This window comes from Pinus tabuliformis, chromosome 2_1, assembly GCF_031772625.1.
Source record: "Pinus tabuliformis cultivar Carrire ecotype Pingquan chromosome 2_1, CPIR1, whole genome shotgun sequence".
Classification (NCBI taxonomy): Eukaryota; Viridiplantae; Streptophyta; class Pinopsida; order Pinales; family Pinaceae; genus Pinus; species Pinus tabuliformis.
Window position 1 is genome coordinate 72,376,149 of NC_142299.1, and position 6,452 is coordinate 72,382,600.

Sequence of the window (6,452 nt, forward strand, 5' to 3'; positions counted from 1 at the left end):
GACGACGATCTCGGAATCTCCAAAAACTTGAAGATATTTGACATTGGAGCCGATTGCTTTGTATAGGCCTTGCACCAAGGCTTCGTATTCCGCTGTGTTGTTCGTGCAATCGAACTCCAGTCTGCATGTGAGCATGGTCTTATTTCCGTTTGGGCTAATCAAGACGCATCCTGCTCCCGCTCCCTCGTTGGACTTAGAGCCATCAAAATATAATTTCCAAAATAAAGAAGTATTTACAGGGTTATCTAAAAAACTAACACATTTTGAATCATCAGTCTGGGAAAAGTTTTCTACTTGGGATACGACTGAATTTTCTAAATATGGTGATACGTGAGCATTGAAATTTCCAAGGAAAGAGTCTACCGAATAGTTGCCTATGATGCTGCTGTTGTATGCTATGGCTTCGTTCTCTCCCTCCAGATCCGTCACTATGTACTTTTGGTGCAGTTCTCGTTCAACCTTTATTTGATTTGGCTTCCCGTTGAAGGGTAACCACATGTGCGACCAGTCAGTCGAAAAATATCCGTGGAGCTTCTCGGACCAATCCCTGCTAAGAATTAGACCATAAAATTCAGGGATGTCAGCAACTAGAATATCGATGACCTGGCATACCTTGGGGTTGGACGATAGTCTTATGTTCACTTGATTAAGTTCGCCTATCACTTCGACTTGTGATCGATCAAGTTGAACTATGCGCACTGCGGATTTTTGCGGTTGAACATTAAGTTTGGCACATATTGACTTGGGTAGAATATTGGTGGAAGCACCAGAATCAACCAAGCAGTTATGCACGTTTCTGTTAAAGATCTCGTAAGTGAGGAGGAAAGGGGGGGTGTGAGATCTAGACCTCCCTCCAATCAAAGCGATGTCATTTGGATCGATTTTATTGATCGCGTTGATTGGGGGTCTTCCTATATTATGGGAAGCTATAGCTGTAGGTAGAGGCACAGTAGGTACGGCGTGTAACTCTTTCATCATGATCTTCTGTTGGTGTTTCAATTTGCTCAGCTCGTACAGGGTGATATTAGCCCTAGTCTTCTTCATGTCGTCGATGATGTTATACTCCATTTCATCCGACACTATTAGTGTCTTTGATAGAGGCGATTGCTCTGATTGGACTGGGCTAAATGAGGTCGCTTTAGGGGTTGTCTTCTTTGTTGCGACCTTTTCTTTTGCTGGAGGGCTTGCGCCCTTCTGTTTTGGGGTAGTCTGGGGAGGATCAAGTTGATTTCTGCTTCTTGTGCTAACCGGAAGTGCTTCTTGATCTTCCTCTTGTGGGAGGATGAAATCCCACATTCCTTGCAGTTCCACCACTTCTTCATCGTTGGTATGCGTTTCGATGGTGTTCTCTTCTTCTTCTTCTTCAAATTCCACGTTAGAGACCACGCTGGGTGGCTTCGTCTCCATAGGAGGATTTCTCTTAAAACTCCTAAAAGGCTTTCTTGGGGACGATTCTGCTACTTGTTTCCTGATATCAATCATCTCATTTGACATGGCCTTTAATACCTTTTGTAATCCTTCCATGTCGAAAGGATCCTTCGTTTGCTTCTTCTTGGTTTCTTCTTTGAAAGAGATTTTCTTAGATTTACGCTCTTCGATTGTAGATCTCTTTTCTAGGGCTACTACGCGTCTTTCGACTGCTAATGCCTCAGCCAAGTTTTCGACTAAGGTTGTCTTGCTTGTCCTATCTACCAAGATGGCCAAGTTTGAAGGTAAGGCTGTGATGTACCATTCGCATCTTACTTCCTCGCTGGGTTGGGAAGCAGCGGGGATTTTATTGAGGATCTTGTTGAACCGTAAGTTAAAATCTTTAATGGGTTCCCGAGCCTCAGCTTTAAGATTGGACAGATCGTTGATCAATGTCGCTGTCGATCTATCATCGCCGAATTTGGTGAGAAATTGATTTTGAAAAATATCCCAGCTGGTGATAGATCCGGAGGGTAGCGAAAAGTACCATGACTCGGCCGTCCCTTGCATCATATAGGGGAAGAGTCGGACCACGGCGTCTTCGTTGGTAACTCCGTTGAGATTAACAGAAAGCATGAAATTATTGATATGTTCTTCAGCTAGCATTCTAGTTTCTGGATTGAACTTTGGTAACCACTTCTCGGGATGGGCAGGTATTGGACTCAGGGGTGGAGGCATTAAAACCGCCCCAGGGTTGTTCCATGGAGATTGTGCCATCGCTGAGTTGCTGGTTAATAAAAGTGTAGAAGATGATCTTTGAGGTTGAGAAGATAGAGATGTTATGATCTTTGACGATTGTGGGGGAAGGGTTGCGGAAGATGGATGAGTGATTTGAGGTGGAGATGTGGGTGGTTGACTTCGTGGAGAGGGAGTTGAAATGGATGAGGTGGATGAAAGAGTCTCTCTGTCAGACTCTTGAAATGCTTTCCTTGCTCTTTTCCTAGTGGGGAGAGGGATTTCAGTTGGCTGAATGCCAAACTTTTCACTCTTCAATCGGGTCAGGGGATGAGCAGGGTTGTATTGCGAAGTCAAGCTGCCTTTAGATTTATCAGATTTCTGGTTAAAAATAGAGAATCCCTGGAGTTTACGGATCAAGGTTTGAACTTCAGGGGGATCGACAATAAGTTGTTCTGATGTATCGGGATGTATAGCAGCAGTAGATGTCCGAGCGACTTCCAGTTCCGAGTTTAGTCGTATTGGGGAAGTCGGGGAAGTTGGTGAGGGTGATTTGCTCTTAGAATGGTATTTGGATTTTGAATTATGTGCCATTCACAGCTATGCCCTCCTTCTAGCGCCATAAATGTTGAGGGCCCCGAGGTCGGGTCAACAACAAGGGGGATACCCACCCGGTCCGGAACCTGGTTGGCGGCTCCTTGCCCGTTTGGAGTAGCGGGTCCGATTGGGGGTAATGGGACCAGTTTCCCAATGTGATGGGTGTGTGTGTGTGCGTAGAGTCTGATGGTATTAATCTAAGGGGGGGGGGGTTCTTCTAAACTAGTCTTAATTCTAACTGCTAAATTAATTCTATGCTAATGTAATCTAATGAAGAAAAATACATCTAATCTATGCTAACCCGGGGTGTTTTTCTTTTGTTATGCGATCTAGAAAGATTTCTAACAGCAGCCGGTAATAAAGATCATTCAACTGATATCAGAATATAAATCGATAAAGATAAACCATTCTGCATAAGAAGTTAGGCAGAGTAGTTGTGAACAGCATATCGCATAATCAGTTTTCTATATGTTAAACATAAATAAATGACCCCACCGTACAGAAGTGCCAAATGGTAATGCAGACATTCATGCAATAACATATAAAGAACTCAGCCACATATCACTTTAGGAATACTAGCAGAATCTAGCCAAGAGATAAAAGTACCATTTATGACTAACTTCACTAATAAACTTCAAGTAACAATGATTTATTTCTACTTGTTCTAACATCTGCTAAGAGTACAGAAGTGCAACATCAGTAACAGATATTAAAATGCAAACATAAATAAATCTCGATCCATCCATTCATCAAAAACCTCCTCTGAGGGTGCAGAAGTGCATGTTCTGAGGATAAGTTTTTTGACAGATTTCCGGACCCTTCTCCAAAAACCATGAGAAGGGTTAAATACTATTAACTAATCAATCTTAATTACATGAAAGTAGGGAATCGGCCTCAAATGACCGCCCTTTTACTAAAAGCAACTTTATTTCTAAACTTAAAATCTAATTTCTGACCGTTTCTGTATATTCTCTTTAGTGCTGTCAACAGTGTAATGCTTTCCTGGGAAGAGTCGGTTGGCCGCCTTCTTGTTTCGCTCAGGAGATAAAAGTGGAAATAACAGGAGCTGGCACTTCCTTCCGGCAGACCAGAAGATATTTTCGAAAACCTTTCTCTAGCTGGGTGTATTCGCCGCGTGTATACTTAGTGTGTCCCATTTTCTTCTCGAACTGATTTTGCTGTTGCCGTTTTCGGTTTCCGGTCGTGCGAATGACTGAGTGGGTTAGGAGTCGTGCTGTATGGGCAAGTCCCTGTGTCGAGAATTTCTTCCGTTCTTTGTTCCAGGTTTTCCTGAAGCGTCCTTCTTCACTTGCGTTTCTCTTTTTGCTTTACCCGGTCTGAGCTTTAGGATCTTTTCTGAACATGCTGCTTTTGTGCGCCTTTGACTCTGAGTCCTGGATAGTCTAATTTCATCAGTGCCGGTTGGCTGATAGCCTGGAATCCGCGGTTTTGCTGCATGCGGAATCCATTTGCGGAAGCATCCTCTCTTTGCTGATTGGCGCTTTCCTCTTTCCCTCAGATGTTTCCTGCATATAAACTTATATCAGTTGCGTGTCTTGCAGTCTACGCAAAGGGGAAGTGAAATGAAAAGACTTGACGTGAAAGCATTAATCTCTAATGAATGCATAATTCTGACATTCATCATCACTTGACTCTTCGATAAATGTAACGCAATCATTCCTAGATACTTAAGCATGCGGTCATTAAATTCTTTCAAGGCGCGCGCTTAATGCATGGGTCTATCGTGTGATAAGTCTTTTCAGATCGCAGGTCGCAGATCGCAGATCGCTGCCATCGCAGATCGCAAATCGCTGCCATCGCAGATCGCAAATCGCAAATATCGCAAGTTCTCGTTTAATGGTTATGTCGTATAGCGTGATGCTTGCGATTTGCGATATCGCATATCGGCGATCGCATTGCTCGAAGGTTTTTCTTTTAAGGGGCGCGTGGGAGGCATGCGATGCGATGAACTTCGCATCGCAATTTCGCAGTATTTGTCTTTCGCGCTCGAGTTATGCTTCGGCCTTTCTTCACGATGCGATTTGAGCCTTAGGGAGAGAAATACAAAAACTTTAGAAAAATATTTTTTGGGATTTTCGTTCAGGGTACCCTCTTTGCTTGACGTTATTGCTAATGTCAATTGAAGAAGGGGGGTTGTTGGTGACCACAACATGTCCTCAGACAAATAATTTTATTAATCAGAAAAAAATAATTACATAATTGATTTTGTAAGAGTTTACACCCGAACAACACAAACACTCTTGCAATGAGCTATTTATAAGATCCATGTCCTAACTACCTCTAATTATGGATCACTTATTAAATAAAAAGTGTCCATTTACAATAAATGCTATTCAAACCAACTAGCTAACTAATCTCCTAAAATAGAGCCTAAGATACGACACATTTGGAGAGTCATATCTAGTTACAACAATATGCTAATTCTAAAAGTCTCCATTAAATAATTAGACATTCTAGAATAATAATTATTAATTTAATATCTTAAATTAATAATTATTTTATTCTAATTTTATAACCTATGATAAAATTGTATTTTTGGATCATCTAACATTCCCCCCTATGATCCAAAGATACATTTCAACAGATACCAAGTTCATCCCTGAACTTAGTAAATTTTATTCTGCCAAGTGGTTTCGTGAAAATGTCAGAGATTTGATCTTCGGAAGGACAATAAACTAGTTTGAGGACATCTTTGGCAATGAGAGATCTGATATGATGATACTTGGTGTCCACATGCTTTTTCTTTGAATGAAAAACTGGGTTCTTGGCAAGTTTGATGGCTGACTGGCTGTCAATGAATAATGATGTAGCTTCTGCCTGAGAAATTCCCAAGTCCTGCAAAATTCTGCACAACCAAACAATTTCACATGCTGCTTCCCATGCTGAAATGTACTCTGCTTCTGCGGAAGAAGTGGCCACTGTAGCCTGTTTCTTACAACTCCAAGATACTACTGCTGACCCCATATTCATTAAATAACCTGATGTTGATGCTCGATCGTCAATACTCCCAGCAAAGTCGGCATCAGAATATCCACCAAGTACAAAATTTTTAGTCTTTGTGTAAAGAAGACCAAAATATTTTGTTCCTTGGATATATCGAAGAACTCTTTTGGCTGCATTCCAGTGGCTGTCTCGTGGTTCCTGCATAAAACGTGAAAGAATACTGACTGCATAAGATAGATTAGGACGAGTATTTGTCAAATAAATCAATTTGCAGACTTTATGTTCTTGTCCTTCAATTTCAAAACCTGGCGGTTGGGTCATATATACTTCCTCCTGTAAATCTCCATTGAGAAAAGCACTTTTCACATCCATTTGATGAACTTTCCATCCTTTCTGAGCGGCCAATGCAAGTGTTAATCGGATGATGTTCCATTTAGTTGTAGGAGCAAAAGTTTCCTCATAATCAATGCCTTCCTGCTGCGCAAAACCTTTTGCGACAAGTTGTGCTTTATACTTTTCAAGTTCTCCCTTTTGATTATACTTAATTCTGTAAACCCATTTGCATCCTATGGGTTTAACATTTGCTGGACAATCAACAACTTTCCAAGTGTTGTTATCAATTACTGCTTGATATTCTTCAACCATAGCCTGTTGCCATTCTTTATGTTTTACTGCTTCTTTGTATGTGGAAGGTTCAGTAAAATCATTTGCTATCAAGGCAAAATTGCCTTCACTTCTATGTTCCCTTA